We start from the raw sequence: 18,437 nt of genomic DNA on the forward strand, positions 1-18,437 counted from the left end.
GTACATATTGACTTCTTCTCTTCTTAAAATTACACTACCATGAAACATCTTGTCCATATAAATTGTTTGACATGTTTACCTAAGTGGTAAGTACCTTTTACTCAACTTACTAGGGAAAAGTCTACACATTTCAATGTAAAGGGTTAGTGCCAGATTTTCTTCTGGAACTGTTATATCAATTTGCCAGAAATGCTAACTAGAATATCTTTAGAATATGGCCTCACTAGCACTTTCCATATTCAAACAGTACTTTCATCTTGAATTATTATTCATAAGTTTATTTATGCTTTTTTTTAAAGAGAGAGAGAATTTTTAATATTTATTTATTAGTTTTCAGTGAACACAACATCTTTATTTTATTTTTATGTGGTGCTGAGGATCGAACCCAGCGCCCCACGCATGCCAGGCAAGCGCGCTGCCACTTGAGCCACATCCCCAGCCCTTATGCTTTCTTTTATAAGTTTTATTTTTTATTTTTTTATTTAAATTTCATTTTTCATTTGGGTAATAGAGTCTTCTAGCATTTACCTGGATAAGAAAAGTATATGGAGCCAGGGTTAATAGGAATTACACAATTATGAATCCTCCTATATATGCTCCCCGAACAATGGAGTACAAAAAATAAAGCAAATAAAACCCTCACTGTCAGCATAACCAGAAGACAGAGAATGCTCAAATTTCAAAAAGCAATAAAAGAAAAGCAAAACCAAATCCATTTGTACTTTGTATCATGATCCAAACCCTTTATGGAAATTGAAGTAAGGAAGAGAGAGAATGCCACTGGTAGTGACTAAAATTGTTTTAAAATAACTGACAGAAATAGAATGCCCACCCTAACTGTAAAATACTTGGGGTTAAGGGGGGAGCATTTTCCACAAACTTTCTTGCATCAGTTATTAAAAACCTCTATTTTCCACTATAATTTAGACAAAACATTTAATGTTTTTGTAGATTCTATATTATATATACTGATAGTTCAAGTTATGCTTAATGACAATAACAAAATCAGCATGGGAAAATAAAACCATATGGTAGATTAAAAGCCAACTTTGAATAGTCTTAAGTTCACGAAAGAATTAAGTTTAAGACTAATAGCCAAGACCTCAGTCATTTTCAAATGGCTGAGACATTAATAATAACTCAGCCTCAAACTGCCAAATATGCAGCACTTGGGCACTGCCACTGACTCCATTGCTACAATTGTCACTGAAGTTGCCAAAAGTTGCTACTGGAGCTTCTGTTTGTTTTGCAAAAATGGATTGTCTATTGCCCCTCTTACATTATATCTCCAGGTTCAAATTTAAAATCTTCAGTGTATGCATTTGATTGGTTTAGCTGAAGAAATGTGATCATATCTTAAATTCATGAGAGATTAATAATTTTCTGTATTATCTGGCTCACTTTTTCACTTCCATTGCAGGAGCTCTCCTACAATGACCCATGAAATAACAAATTCCCTAAATTTATTCAGTGGGTTATAGCATGGGGACATAGCTCAATGGTAGAGTGATTGACTAGCATATGTAAAGTTCTGAGTTTGATCCTCATCATTGAAATAATAATAATAATAATAATAATAATAATAATAATAATAATAATAAAGGGTTACCAGGTTAGGCAGTATATTGTCATTTCCAAATTAATGTTGCCTATGCTTCCTGATCTTCAGTTTTACAAAATGTGAAATATTTGACATTGGTAACATTTGCTTAAAGTTTCTAGCCATTTCCAGCTGACATTAACCTGACAACTACTTAGCAATAAAAGTTGGTGGCCAAGTGGACATTTCTAAAGGATCCACACTGAAGTATCAATTGTTTAGTCTTGCCTTAAAAATTTTAAGTTTGCATGGATTTTTTGTGGTATAATTTAAATGTATACAAATTTAGATTTAAATGCAACATGATTAGCATTCATCTCCACCACCTAAGCAGCTACACAATGATGGAGAACTTATGACACTGATCAAGTTATGTCTCCACATCTGTGAAATGGCAATCATAAGGGTGATGTAATGAGAAACGTGTAGTCTGGTGCCTCAAAACTGGTAGTCATTCAGCAAGAGTGGTCATAATTCAATTGTCAATACATTATAATGAATGTTGGGTCATATTTGAATTTGAAATTTAGGGAAAATAGTTTTTCTTTGATAATTCACCCCATATTTTGCAGGTTCAACTTTTAATTTGTACCCAAAATAAATCATTTCCAATTCAATCAGCAATTTAAATTATTAGTATAACTATAATTTGTTAGAGTCCTAGCCTGAGTTGAATATGATGCATTTATTGCCAAAAACTTACTTTAGCTATTCAATTTTTTAGAAAGGCCTTCTAATAGACAGATTAACTATTAATCTTTCTATGTTTTTCAGTCTTTAGTGCTGTATTAAGATAGCTCACTGAAAAGCATGGTGCCTGAACCATATTATATAAATACCCCATAGAAATGCTTTTACTGAATTATTATTTAATGATTAATAATTTACAATCTGCTTTCAACCATCTAGAAGTCCGACTCATGCCAGTTCCATTTGACAAATGCAGCCTTGCTTTGCAATGCTGTAGAAGACAAGGCCTTCTAGCCATTCATTCTTCTAGTTGACAATCCCACTAGTTCCATTCAATGTCAGAAATATCACCGAAAGCATCTTCTAGGATAAGTGGGTTGGGAGAATTCATATTGATGAAGCCAGTAACATGGTTTCACAATTTCTGTGTTTTCTGATTTAATCTTTACAGCATTGAGAGATGCATGAGGGCTTCCAAATTTTACATAGGAGGAAAGTAAGACTTGAGAGATGTTATTGAGGTCTCATAGCTAGTAGGTAGCAAAATGAGGAGTCAGACTATTTTACCATGGAGTAATAACAGAAAAAAAAAGAGAGAAATTATACTGGACAATGTAATAAGAAGGCAGGCTAGCAAATTGAATCTTGAGGTTTCAATGAAAGAATGAAAAATATGCAGATTCTTTTTCCATTAATGGAAGCATCTTTGCAATAAGTTTGAAACCTCCCTTTTTGCCTACTTTTAAACAAGATATTCTTTATATAAATAGATGTAATAATGTTTGTTAGTCATCAGACTAGGTCCCTAAAAACATCAGTAAGAATTCACTGTAAGCAATTCAGTAAGTAAATCAGTAAGAATTCACTGTAGTGCAAACAGATGTAAAAATGCTTTTGATTTTCTGAATTTAATGCTGTATAGGTTTAGTTTAGTTAATAGGGTAGTCCCAAATTTTAGGTCACCTGATACTGTGGAACACATTTAATCCCTAAATCTTAACATTGGAAGCTTCCAAAATTACAATTTATTGATATTTCCAGTAAATATTTGGACCCATTGCAATCATCCCACCCACTGTCAAGTCCATTCTTCCCAGTGCCAGTTAAGCAAAAGGTCTGTTGCCCAAATCAAGTCATTCCATTTTTAACAGCTATTGAGAAAAGTCTTTATTGTCTTGAACCAAATCTGTTCTGGGTTCAACTCACTGACCCTAGTTCATTCTTTCTTAATAATATGGATGTCTAATTTTCCTTCCGTATCTTTCATACCTGAAAATAGTAAGGATTCATTTACATCTTTTCTGCCTCAACTGTTATACATCCTTCCTTCTTTCTGTTGCTTACTATATGGAATCTTTTTAATTCAACCAACATCCTGTCCTGACTTAAAAACACTCCAAGTAAGAAGACAGTAGAATGAATCGAACATAACTTTCCTATATTCATCTATGAATACACAACCAATTAATTTCATATCATTGTTGTGGAACAACGGGAAGTTATACTCCACGTATGTATAATATGTTAAAATACACTCTACTGTCATGTGTATCTAAGAAGAATGAATTTTAAAAAAAGAATTTTTTAAAAAAGGAAAAAGAAAAAAACACACCTGTGAATTGAGAGGAGAGCAAAGGAACTTTCTCTGTTTTATCAATACAGACAAGGTTGTATTAGTTTTCTTGCCAGACAAAAATTGTTATTGATTTGTAAGTCTCATTACTATCAAGTAAATTTTCTTGACAGGTTTTTTTTTTTTCTGCCACAAGATCGCATCTTTTCTCTATTGTAATTTTGAAGATTGATTTATTTAGGTCAAATTTCCAAGACTTATATGTATTTCTTTCATATATTATTCCATTAGATTTGGTCTACCATTCTAAGGTATCAAATTTTATCACAATTAAAATTCACATTTATTCCTTCCCCCTCTATTCTGTGACAATTACTGTGTATCAATTACACCCATTAAACATTTATCATTATTTAACTCAATTTTATGACTGAAACAACAGGTACAAACATATTAGGTAAGTACATTTAACTGAGGTCTTTCAGAATTTTAGTAATAGTTTTGGATTTGAATATAGATCTACCCAATTTCAGTTTCAAAGTTCATGATGTTATGTTTTTTTTTAATTTCCCTTGATTTATTTCTCTACCACAACCTAAATTATTGATCTGTCTGATAAGTCATGTAGGAAATCAAAGGCTTTGATATGTCATATTTGTTGGTCAAAGGGGTTGTGGATAAAGTGCCTGGTAAGCCTATCTTCTAGTATTTATCCAGCATAGATTTTCATATTGAGACATTTTTAGAATTAATCTACTAAACAGTTAGTTTTGTTTTCCTTATTAAATAATCAAGGCCCATGTTGAGTACATAAAGCACAAATAGAATTGGTTTTTGTACAAAGAAAAAAGTCCATCCACATGAATCTTTGAAGATGGTGTTTAGAGGCACCCAGTACTCACCTACTTTCTGGGGGATAGGATCAAAGCACCTGGAGAGCAGCTGCTCATAAAAGTCATGACTGTGGGAGAACACTGAACTTCAATAGTGGACAGAGACTTGGAGAAACCCAAGGCCTTTGGATAATGGAACAGAGGGTGGTGCAGTTTCCCAGAATAGAAGGCAGTGTTGCAGAGGTTGGGGACTGAGGTAGAAGAGGGACAGTTCCAATGAGCACCACTAGAACGGGAATCAATCAACTATTTGCAGAAATACAGTTTAAACAGGCAGTCAAACTGGGATCATCGTCATACCAGTCTGCTCTAGACAAGTTTACTACACTTAGCAGTGTATTCTCACGGAACTTTCTTGAGAAAGTCCTGTCTGACTTGCTGTTCTGAGAGTCATAGAGTCCTGCATTTTCCAGCCTCTAGTGCTTCACGGAAGTAATACTACACTGACTTAATGGAGGCAGCTGCCTCCAGAGTCAGTTTGGACTTGGGGAGAGCCTCTGATGCAAAGCTGCTGAGAACTATGTGCCTTGGCCAACTGGACTGTGACATGTAAGGGAACTGAAGATGCTTCCACATTAAAACTGGCAGTTCAGGAAGCCAGCTGAAGGAGTCTAAGGTAAGGAATAGTCAACATATGATTTTGCATGGGAGCTAAGTCTCAGAACAGCAGAATCATGGGCAGTTGATTGCATGGGGCCAGCTGCCAACCCCTAGCACAGATAGTTGTGATTCTCTAACCTCTACCTACCCTCAATGGGTGCAGCACAAAAGGTGTCAGAGTTCTTGACACATTGCAAATCCCCAAAACAGCCCTGCCTTATAAGTGCACGGTACAGAGGGCACTTATGCCAGATGAGTTCCATACTCCACACTAGGTTAGCGGCATGCTGCAATATCAGTATCTGCAGCACACTTGGAGTGCACAGTCTAAATAATTACAGACTAAATCCTCTCCTCCAGAGCTCTGAGTTCCACCCTAGTTCATTCTGGAATGCAAGGCAACTCGGTTATTCCAACTGACTTCAGCAACAGACCACTTCATTTAGTTAACTGACAAGCACCACAAAGCCAAGAAGCTTGAGTAATCCCCAGAGTTTGCTTCTTGAAGGGGTGATAGCCTAAGAAGACATGGAAAAAACTTCTGAAAAGCACAGGTCTAAAACAACCAGTCTTGCCTTCATAATCCAGCATGATGGAGAGGACATTTTTTACTCTCCATTAATCCTATTTTTGTTTTTACTGTTTTTTTTTTATGTGTGTGTGTGTTTGTTTATATATATATATATTTTTTTTTTTCTTTTATTCTCCTTATATTTAATTCTTCCTTTTTACTCTGTTTTTAAATTAATTTTACTTTATATAGACACATACATGATATAAAAATTGCATTTTATATAATATGTATATCTTTCATATACATATGTATATGAATTAGATATTTACACATACTTATCTACATATGTAGTTTTTCTACTCCTTTGTCTCCTTAATTATTTTCTTTTTTCCTTGGTTGCTCTCTTTTTAAATTAATTTTACTTTTTATTATTTTTTTAACTTTTTAGTTTATTCTATATTATTTCCCCTTCTTTGTTGTTGTTGTTGTGTTGTGATTGTTTTTATTGGGATTTTACTTTATTCCTTTCTCTGTTTTTTGTTTTGGTTTGTTTTTATTATTGTTTGTTTTCTTCTTCTATGCAGTCTTGGGTATCCAACCCAGCACCTTGAGCACATTAAGTGTGAGCACTACTGCTGAGCTACATGCCCGGCCCAGCTTAGAGAAATTATTCCATATGCCAGTAATGGTCTGTCCCTGAGGCATGGCTGGGTCATGAAATCCTACTCCTAGACATTCACTGACTTCAGTCACAGCAGAGAAAAAGAACACAATGGTTGTGAATACCACATCAAGGAGGGACCTCAGCATAGGTTGCCCTCACAACCTGTCAGACTGCCCACATTGCTGACAAGACTGAAGGAGTAACCACACAGGTGTACCCACATATTTTTCGGAGCATACCACATCTGCCTGAACTACCAGAAGGACTCCACTTATGCAAGACCTATAGAGAAAGTGAGTCCCTCAGGCTCCAATGAAGTTATGCACTGCATCAAAATTCACTAATTAAAGCCAAAGAAGCAACAGAGCAACTATGCTATGAAGTCCAATTGGAATTAAGTCAGCACTACACAGCAAATTCATATTCCAGGGCAATATGAGAATGCTGCTTATAAAGAAAGCTTTCATATAAAAATGGAAGAGATATCCATCCCAATAAATCAGCAAATCTCAACACAGAAACATAAAAAGTATGAAAACACAAGGCAACATGGCACCTGTAAAGTTCAAGGTTCTCTAGTAACTGATTCCAAAGACGCCAAAGTCAATGAAATGACAAAGAATTCAAATGAACAATTTTTAAAAACTTCAACGACTTCCAAGAGAATACATTGAATAGCTGAATGAATTAAGGAAGACAATTTGGAATGTGAAGAGGAATTCAATAAAGAGATATTTTGAAAAAGAACAAAACAGCAATCTTGGACATGAAAAGCTCAATAAGTCAAATTAAAAACTTCATTGAAGGCCTCACCAACAGACTGGATCAGTGGAAGAAAAAATATCAGAACTTGAGGACAAGGTTGAGGAAGTACCATATCCATACATTAATAAATAAAAATAAGAAAGAACAGAACATATAAAATTTCTGGAACACCATTAAAATACCAGACACGCACATGATTAGAATAGACAAGAGAGAAGAGACACAGGTTGAAGACACAGAAAACTCATTCAGTGAAACCATATTAGAAAATTTCCCAGATCTTGAGAAAGACAGACATCCAGGTACAGGAGGCATTTAGGACCCCACATAAACATGACCATAAGAGAACTTCTCCGCAACAATATTTTATAGTTAAACTGCCAGAAGTACAGAACAAAGAAAGAATATTGAAAAATGCCAGAGAGAAATGGGCTGAGGGTGAATAGCTCAGTGATAGAGCACTTGTTTAACATGGGTTAGATCTGGGATTCAAACAGAAAAAAAAATCTATAAATGTGAAGTGCTGAGTCACACTGAAAGGCAAATCATTGCCCATATTGGCATACACCTGTAATCCCAACTATGTGAGGACTGAGCAGGAGGACCAGAAGTTCAAGTCCAGCCTGAGCAACTTACAGGAGACCCTGTCTAAAAATAAAAATATATAAAGGGTTGGGGATATAGGTCATTGATGGGCACCCCTGGGCACTCTATTTTTACTGCTAAATAAATAAATAAATAAATGGGGACAAAAGACAAACTTATCATTATAACAGCAGACTTCTCAGCAGAATCTCTAAAGCCCAGTGTTTGAATGATTTGTTTCAAGTACTGAAAGAGATTAAATGCCAACCTGGATTGCTAGACCCAGCAAAGTTCATGCTTCAGAATTGAAGGTGAATGAAGACCTTCCTTAAAAATCAAAAACTAGAGAAATTCATTACCACTAAATAAGCATTATTAGTAGATACTTAAAAGAATCCTACATCCAGAATAGTAGGAAGGATAAATACCATCATGAGAACATGGGAAAGAACAAATCTTATCTAGAATGGTAGATAAGCAAGTAAGAATTAGAGAAGTAGCAAACATTATTAATACAAAAAGCCATCAAACTTCCAAGATGAATAAGAGAGGAAAAAAGCCAGAATATTCAAAACTACCAGAAAATAAAATAACTAAATGACAGAAACAAGTATATGCTTTTCAACAATAATACTGAATCCAAATGGTCTTAATCTAATTAATCTACTTTTTAAAATATTTTAATTGTTATTTTTTTAAATATTTTTTAATTGTAGTTGGACACAATATCTTTATTTTATTTATTTTTATGTGGTGCTGAGGATCGAACCCATCCTTGCACGTGCTAGGTGAGCACTCTACCGCTGAACCATAATCCTCAGCCCCTGGTTTTTAATCTAATTAAAAAATGCAGACTGGGGAATGGATTTTAAAACATGACCTAAGAATATGCTGCATGCAAGAAACTCCTCACCAGCAAACACATACACAGAGGTGAGAAGAGGGGAAAGTGGTATTCCAAGAAATGGAATCCAAAAGCAAAAAGGAGTACTATAATCATACCTGACACAACAGGCTTTAAACCAAAATCAGAAGAAACAAAACCATCACAGCCATATTAATAAAGAAAGGAATTCATCAAGGAAATGTGACAAATATAACACTAAATGTTGGAGAACCCAATTTTATAAAACAAACACTATTGGACAAAAAGCGAGAGGTAGACTCCATATAATAATAGTAGTTGACTCCAATACCCACTCTCACCAATAGATTGATCATCTAGACAAGAAAATAAACAAAGAGGTTTCACTTTTAAATTACACTACCTATCAAATGTACCTGAATATTACATCTACAGAATATTACACTCAACAGCTACAGAATGTATATTCTTTTCCTAATCATACAGAACTTCTTTTCCAAATAGGTCACATTCTAAAATATAAAACAAGTATTAACCAATTCAAATTTTTAAAAAATTTTCTGCATCTTGTCAGATCATTATGGAATGAAACTAAAAATGTTATTGAAAGAGAAACTACAGAACTAATGCAAATACTTGGATAATGATTACATACTTTTCAATGATCAGGGAGGGAGTAATTGGAAAATTCAGGGGAAATCTTTTAAATTCATGAAATTAATCAAAATGGAAACACAACATACCTGAATCCATAAAATAGCAAAAGCCGTATTAAGGGAAGTTTATAGCTATGAGTGCCTACATTAATAAAATAGAGAAATCTCAAATAAATAAACTAATGATGCATTTTAAGATTTAAACTCAAAATCAGCAGAAGAAAAGAAATACTAAAGATCAGGACAGAAATAAATGAAATAAAATATCTTTAAAATAATACAAATAGGGGTTGGGGTTGTGGTTCAGTAGTAGAGCTCTTGCCTTGAATGTGTGAGGCACTGGGTTCGATCCTCAGCACCACATAAAAATAAAATAAAGATGTTGTGTCTGCCGAAAACTGAAAAATAAATATTAAAAAATTCTCTCTCTCTTTTATCTTTCTCTCTCTTAAAAAAAACAAGCCTAAACTAAAAAACTAAAACTAAACTTACCAAATGTATACCTATATATAATAGGAGATGAAAAAGGGAACATTACAACATATACCACTGACATTCATAGAATCATTAGGAATTATTTTGAAAAATTATATAACAATAAAGTGGAAAATCTAGAGAAAATGGACAAATTTCTGGACACATATAAACTATTAAAAGTGAACCAAGAGAATATAAAAGACCCAAATAGATGAGTACTGAAAAATGAGGTTAAAGCAGTAGTGAAACATCTCAACAGTGTTATATTGAGCATATTCAAATGTATCTGCATATTATGTATGAGTGTCTTAGCAAATTTTCAGTGAGTGTCAGTTTTGTGCATGATATTGACAAAGACATTTGGAAAATAAGCAAATTTTAAGGTGAGCAAGAGTGAGTTTTTATATGATTAGTCTCGGAAAGGAGCTCCAAGTAGATATATGCTGATCTTTCTAGTCCATAATCCCCTATTTAAGCTTGTTCCACGTCCAATACCTAGAACATATCTTGAGGACTTGGGAATAAGCAACCATTTCTGATGTGAAGTGGATGTCTAATTTTTATAATAAATGTTATTCCATTAATATTAACTCACCTTTTTCTTCTGATTAACAGACAAGCAAAATATTAAAGTATTAATTCAATTTTTCACAACAGTGAAAGAGGACACATGTGCTTCTGTGAATGTAATTTCTTTTTTAAGTTGTGATGGATAGAATGCCTTTATTTTATTTGTTTTATTTTTGTATGGTGCTGAGGATGGAACCCAGAGCCTCATGCATGCTAGCTAGGCAAGCACTCTGACATTAAGCTACAGCCCCAGCCTGAATGTAATTTCTGTTGTAGAAAATCTCATAAAAGAAATTCAGCTAGTGCCAGCACTGTGAGAGACATGGCATATGGATATAAAATGACACAATATCAAGTATAAAATTTTTTATTACTTATTGCAATAATAAAATTACAGAAAAAAATAGGCAAATAAAAAAAACAGTCAGTTGGCATTAAGTAAGATCAATTGAAGAGCAAATTTTGACAAGAATTAGAATAGAACAAGACAGCAAAATAGTATATTTATATATGTGAAAAACAAGGATCATAAATGATAAAATAGTGCATGAAATTCTATTTAATGAACATGCTGTCAAGTGGCCTGAGTTGAAATAGACAAAGAATACAAGACTTGACATGTGCAGATTACTAGAAGCTTCACAGATAGTGTTACAAAAAGACTATATTCAGGTGGATTTATAAATCAATTTTATTCAAGATACACAATGGAAATTATTGTAAGAAAATTATTTTGTTTAGCAAGATCGATTACAGAAGTAAAAAATGTTAATTTTCAAAGTATTTAATGTGTGTGTGTGTGTGTGTGTGTGTGTGTGTGTGTGTGTGTTTTACAATGCCTCAGAGGCAAAAGAGTTATTGTAGTCATGGGGAAACACAATGACTTTTCATTTACCTTTGTAATTGGTGCCTTTGGTGAAATTACCACATAGCCAACTGGGGAAAGAAAGTATTTGGAAAAATGTACTTGATAAATATCCATATCAAAGGAGTAATTAACCCTCTTTGTGTTTTCATTTAAAAAATGAATATAATAGAGGAGAAAGGCACAACTTTAAAGATATCAGAGTTAAAAGTTTGTTAACATTTGACCCATACAAAAATTAAGGGAAATAATAAGACATAAAAAGGAAATGATAAGAAAAAATAAAAAGAAATGCAAAAGAATAAGGCCCAGAAACAAAGAAGATTAAGTTTAGGGAAGAAAAATAATTCAATTATTATGTTCAGTTGATGTGAAATAATTGAATTTGGCCAGGGGAAAAAATCTTCTCTAGCAACCTTATAACACTTTTATTATTATGCAGAAGTTGAAAGCCAGATTTCAATAATATAAAGAATGTTCATGCATTAGTCTTTTGTCTTCATTCTGGTTTTGACCAACGATTCAAAGAGATTTCAATCAATTATTAGCCAGGTCAATATTATGTACCACCCACTCCTAGGGCCAATGTTCATTTGGGACTCACCATATAAATCAAGCAGGAGCAGTTGACAGCCTCCTGATAATGCTACAAATGGGAGCCAGTAGTCCTCCACTGGATACCAAAGACATAGTGGGAAGATTGTAATAATTAATGCTGTCAACTGGCCAACGTGATAGATAGATTCATGATAGATGGGTAGATAGAGAGGGAGACACATATTCCTGTATAACAAACTCCATTACTGCATTACTCTGGAATTATCAGAATCTCAAAGCAAATGCACTTACCATATGCAAAAAAAAAAAGAATGTTCAAGTAATGAGTAAATAAAGCCAACTGAGTCACTTGTGAAATTATATATGAAGTCTAATATTAAGTCCAATAATACTCAGTTATAACCATTCACATTTCTATAGAATTTAGCAATGTACTCCAAAAATGTATGTATTTCATTTGCTTGTCTCTATTCTAAAAATATTCTAGTTTTTGTAAATTAGATTTTCTTAATAAACCCAATTTTTATATGGAACTGAAGGAAAGTAATTTCTTACAGATACAAAATTGGAAATGTTGGATTCTATGGAACCAAAGGGCTTTGTCCCTTTCACTGAAGAATCTCTTAAACTTATAAAACAGCATATTGCTAAAAAACGCAATGAGGAACATGAAGAAGATGATTTAAAGCCAGACCCTGCCTTGGAAGTTGGCAAAAAGCTTCCATTTATTTATGGAGAACTTTCTCGAGGAATGGTGTCAGAGCCCTTGGAAGATGTGGACTCCTACTACTACGTGAAAAAAAAAATGTGAGAATTAATTGAAATTATTGTGATTAAATTTTTATTATTTTATTTCCAGACAAAGCAAAATATATAATTGAGATAGAACAAAAAAGAGAAAGTGGGTAAAGAACAGAGAAAGAGATAATTTTATATTATATAGAACTACCTAAGATATTTTATTTGGGGAATGCAGAGATTTGAGATTTCATCAGAACCGCTATATATTGGTTGGTTAGTTTGTATTGTTTACTTCTTAATATATATATTCTGTGCCTTCATGGGAACAATTTGTTTTATGACAGCAAAGTTGATTAGCTATTTATGCTTATCAATTTTAAAATAACTGTGAGATATTTAGAATAAAAACAGCTATTTAAAATGGCAAACTTGGTGAGCTTACTTAGGAGTCAGGAAAGTGAATCGAATCTGTATGAGTTTTTTAATCACTTTTTCTCATTTATTCATTCATATTTTCATACTTGATCTCCAGAAAGACTTGTGGCACCTATTAATATATCCTAGAACAAGCACAAAATGCTAAACATGAAAATAGTTGTGCTTAGAAAAGATAGATCTGTGTGGAATGATGAAGCTGAAAGTCCTCACTGAGGAAGTAAAATTTGAATTAAAGCTTGCAGAACACTTCTGATTTTAATAACACAAAAGGAGAGCCTTTTAGAAACAGGCAAGAGAAGAGATTGTTCTCGAATGAGGAAAAGAAAGCCTGATCCTGTGACTGAGAGCATGGTTATGTTGCAAGTTGTGGGAAATAAGATGAGATCATGAAGATGTCAACAGGGATTTAATGTGGTAATCAAAGGACAGGTATGAATAAAGTGATTAAGTAAAGTCAGTCTGGTAGACTTCTAAATCACTATTGCATAAAGTAAAAAAAAATGAAATAAAAGGGAGAATAATCCAAACTGCTGGATTTGAGGTCCAGATTATAATAGGGTCTTAGAGAAGAGGGAGAGAATAAACCTGACAACAAATGGGATCTGACTGACAAAGAATGTCAGGATTCTCAGCTTGGAAGAATGGTTGGAGCCATTGACAAAAATGAAGTAAATATAAAGTAGATTAAGTTTGGGGGGATGAAGATGAGCTCCATGGTGGACAAATGTGATTTGATATTCTTGTAGTATATTCAAACATATTATAAAATGAGTGAAATAAATTTGAATCAAAGTCTCTGGAGGGGAGACAAAGTGTTTTTGTTGTTGTTGTTGTTGTTGTTGTTGTTTGTTTCTTTTTCTATATTAATACAACTCTGGAATACCTTTCATGATTAGAAAATAAAAATGTGTCAGCTGCATAATCTTGAGTGTTCTTCACAGTGCAAGTCTTCATCTCCATTATTTCAGCATTCAGTTGTTGGTATGCCTAAGTGATAAGATTGCTATGGCACAGTATTAATAGTTGTGATATGGCAGAGAAAAGAGTATTTTGTTGTGTATATGATATGGTAGGCAAAGGCAGACTTGATATTGAAGACAAAGACAAGGCTATTGAAAATTAGAGTACTGCCCAGAATTATTCATGGTCTAGTTGCCATGAAAAATGTGGGGCAAAATCACAAGAATAGTTTCATGTAAAAAGTGCTGTGATTTATCAGTGACACTGTGTTATTTAAACACTTGAGTTGTATTCAGTTTATTCTCTTAAAGATAACATAGAAACAAATGATTATAAAATTAATACAAATTTGAGCCCTTAAAAATTGAGAAACCATTTTATCTGTAAGTACTCATCCCTTTACAATGACACAAATTAACTGGTTACACATATATTACATCTTGTGTGAAGTTTGAAATTGTTCTGGAAAACAGCATAGAAAGAACACTTTAAGTAATCAGATTTATTTTCTTTATTTCTTTTTAGATTTTTTTCTCTTTACATTGAAAAATCAAAAGGGGAAAAATACAATAACAGACAAACATTCATGGATTTTACCTTGAAAATGCATTTAACTAAGAATTATATCACAGCTTGATTTTTATTGGGACTACATATTCATAAAACACCAATGAGAATATGTTGGTATTAAGTGATTTATTTTTCTACATATCCACAAATACAAGACCAATAAGTAGTTACCGCTATATTCATATATAATTTATAGTAGGCTAGTTGAATATAGAATAGATTATATTTAATATAAAATATTTACTATTTGAATGCATTTATGCACAACACATAATGAACACTATTCTGAATGGATATACATATATATTATACATATAATATATATGTTTCTTAATAGTTTCGATGAATATATAAAAAAAACACATACATATGCTTCCATACATACATATACATGTATATATACACATATATAAATACATACAAGAACACACACTCATAGAGATATGAAATTCAGTTTCAATTTTAGGACACTTCTGATCATTCATCACATTTGTTAGGATTTTAATGCTTTAATGTCCCAACATATCCCAACATATACCAAGTTTCCATAATATAAAATTTTGGATTCGATACGTTTATATAGTGATATCAAAGAAATCAGATTTTATTTCACAGATAATTGTTAATGATTAATATAATATTTTAATACACTAAATCATCTTTACTATTGAAACCAACATTTGATTTGTTCTTTAATAAAATTAACTTTTATACTTTCCTTACATTCTGAGATGTGACACTTCTGGTACTTTTAAGTGTCTTCATGAGTCATCAGGATACAGTAGTCTTCCTGTTATGCTGGTGCTGTGGAGATCTGGTGGTGTAGTCTAAGGCAACGTTCTTGACTATAACAGTGGCAGGACAAAACAAAATGAAATTGGTAGATGAGCACATAAAAGTAAATATGAATGAAAACTGTAAAAATCTTTTCATTTGACTTAGTCTGTAAAAGGATATCAAAAAGATATATAGCTGTTAAAATCCTAGATGGTAATGATAGTTGGCAATGTTACATAATTAATGAAATTCCAGTTCTACATTCTTATTTCACTTCATTTGTTTTTTCTTCTTATAGACTTTCATGGTGTTAAATAAAAAAAGAACAATCTTTAGGTTCAATGCTGCTTCCATTTTGTGCACATTGTCTCCTTTCAGTCCCATCAGAGGAACAACTATCAAGGTTTTGGTGCATCCATATCCTTTGCTACTGGCTTGTGGACTGTGTTTTAAACTGTGCTAATACTAAATTCAACTATTCTGTATTTAACTGTTGCTGCCAAACTTTTCTCTTTCAAATTGATATCTCACATTAGGTGATAATGAAATGTGAATAATGCTCCATGTAGTTATTCCATGTTTGAAAATACATATGAAATATATTTTCTAAATACCCATAATAGTAGAAATTAACAAATATTAATGTCCATTGATTTTCAATAATGTTTTCAACATTTAAAAATATTTTATTATGTGTTTTTATAAATTTTGATTATAGAAATATTTTTTCTAATATTATTTATTATCCACTATTCCTTGACTGTAGCTCACCTTTTTCCGACTGTTAATTTTAATTAGCGTCCTCATTGATTGCATATTTATGACTATGACTAATTGTTCAATATGGATAACAGCAATTGTGTAAGTTTATAATTTTATTATACATAATGTCACATATGACTATATTTTCATTTTTAACATTTTGTAATTTTGATGTCATAACATTAAGTTACACAGTATATTATATACTATAACTTACATGATATAGTACTTATATTTTATATATAATAAAATATTTAAGGTATATAATGTATTTATAACTGCAACAGAATGAGTGAATTCTCCAAATAAAAATTATCATATTTATCAACTCATTAATTTTAGTATTTTTCTACCCTTTCATTATTCTTAGTTAGATTTTAAATACCTCTATTTCTCAATAAATATATATTATATATATATACATATATATATAATATAAATGTTTGAGACTTTAGTTTAATGTTTTTGTTATAATCCTTATGGAGGATATAATTTCAAAATTAATATTAAAGATTAATATATTTTAGTGCCTTGGGTCTTTACTCTTGTAACCCAACACCTGATTTGTTTCTAACTCAAATAACTTTTTTTTCTCCTTTTCATTTATCAAGAAATTGTTAGGGCTGGGGATGTAGCTCAGTGGTAGAGCACTTTCCTAGCATATCAGGGTTCAATATCCAGCATTACAAAATAAGAAAAAGAAAGCAATTGTTATTGTTCTGTTCCCCTTTCCTCTGCCACATGACTTGCATTAGACCACAATGATGGAAAGACCCTTTGAAATTTCTAGGTAGAGACTTTCTTGAAGTTATGCCCCTGAGCTTTATCAGTTCCTAGAGCTGGTTGACTTTGGAAGGTAACTCTAATACTGGTTCACTAAAGATATCTTTGTGTTTATATATGTATAAAATAAAGGTAAATCTTACATATTTCCTTAATTATTGTTAACTATTGTGCAATGTTGAGTAAATTGATATTGTTATTATTTACATAGATGAAAAGCCTATCATCTCTGAGATAGAAATAGCTAAAAGAAGTTGGTAGCCAAACTCATGGCTAATGCCACAAGAGGTAGCCATCCTAGGAGACCTATCTAAAATGATACTCAAGTTCAAGGGCACTTGCTGTTTTGTTTGTTGTCTGATTGGTTGTTTTGGCCTGCCTACCAGACATGTTTTTACCTTTCTGATGAGTTATTTTCAAATACCAGGTAGTCACTTACAGATACAGTATTTCAGAACTGACAGTATGCTATTCTCACTTTTAAAATTTATGTGAAAAATTCTCTACAGGAATACTTTACTTGGAATTTACACATTTGAAATACTTGTCAAAATCATTGCAAGAGGCTTCTGGGCAGGATCTTTTTCTTTCCTTGCAGATCCATGGAACTGGCTTGATTTCGGTATAACCTTATTTGAGTGAGTATTTCTCCAAGTTGCAGATACCTGAGTCTTTTGCTAAACAAGTGCTTTTCACTTAAAAATTGAGTTCTACAAAAACTTCTGCTTCCAAAACTTCAGCAAATAAAGAATATTTCATAAGTCATAGTTGTAGTGAGTCTCTTGGGCACTCTTTCTGAGTGAGTCCTCAGAACATGCAAAGAGAATGAAAGAAATGAGATGTTTTCTATCTTGAGCAAAAATGATAAAGATTGAATTTGTACATTTTAACTGATTTTTTTCACTGAGTAGAGAATTCCGTGAAGACTTAGGCAATCCTAGCATATTTGATTCTCACTCCTTAGTCAACATTTCATTCCGCTACATTGCTTGGACCAGTAAATATCCTAAATATCAGAATAAGATATTTTAAACACACACACACACACATATTTTTCTGTAGTGTTATATATAATTCTAATTGTTTCTTGTTATTTTTTTCAATGCTTCTATTTATTATTTTTTCAGTAGATATAGAAATGATATTATTGCCTTCTAGTTTCTTTTAAAATAATTTAAAATGATATTCTAATTTTAGTTTTTGGTCAATTAAAAATTACCCTTATAAAGAGTTTAAGCAGTGCCTGCCACATTGTAAGCAAGCAAAAATAATAAAAAGCTCTGGGTTTAATTCCCAGTACACCCTCCCCCCCCAAAAAAAATAAAAGAATATAAGCAGTTCTTGCCATATTGTAAGCAGTTAAAAAATAGTTAATATCATTTGTAATTATTATCTTTACTACTTCTATTACCACTATCATTATTTTTGTTGTTCATGTTGCTGCCAGCTAATATTAAGCTAACTTAGCTAACAACAAGAGAGCTCTTACATGTGCAAAGTGCTGATCTGTGTACATCCATATATTATCCCA

General features: G+C 32.5%; 1 long non-coding RNA gene across 1 annotated transcript in view; it reads left to right on the plus strand.

Moving 5' to 3' along the window:
• Positions 1-16,232, plus strand: part of LOC144372764 (uncharacterized) — a 29,261-nt gene extending 13,029 nt beyond the window's left edge. Inside the window, exons 2-3 of the long non-coding RNA XR_013432659.1 lie at positions 12,433-12,682; positions 15,660-16,232. This is a non-coding gene — a long non-coding RNA (uncharacterized LOC144372764). The remainder of the gene's footprint in view (positions 1-12,432; positions 12,683-15,659) is intronic.
• Positions 16,233-18,437: the final 2,205 nt, after the last annotated feature.

Source organism: Ictidomys tridecemlineatus, unplaced genomic scaffold, assembly GCF_052094955.1.
Source record: "Ictidomys tridecemlineatus isolate mIctTri1 unplaced genomic scaffold, mIctTri1.hap1 Scaffold_161, whole genome shotgun sequence".
Classification (NCBI taxonomy): domain Eukaryota; kingdom Metazoa; phylum Chordata; class Mammalia; order Rodentia; family Sciuridae; genus Ictidomys; species Ictidomys tridecemlineatus.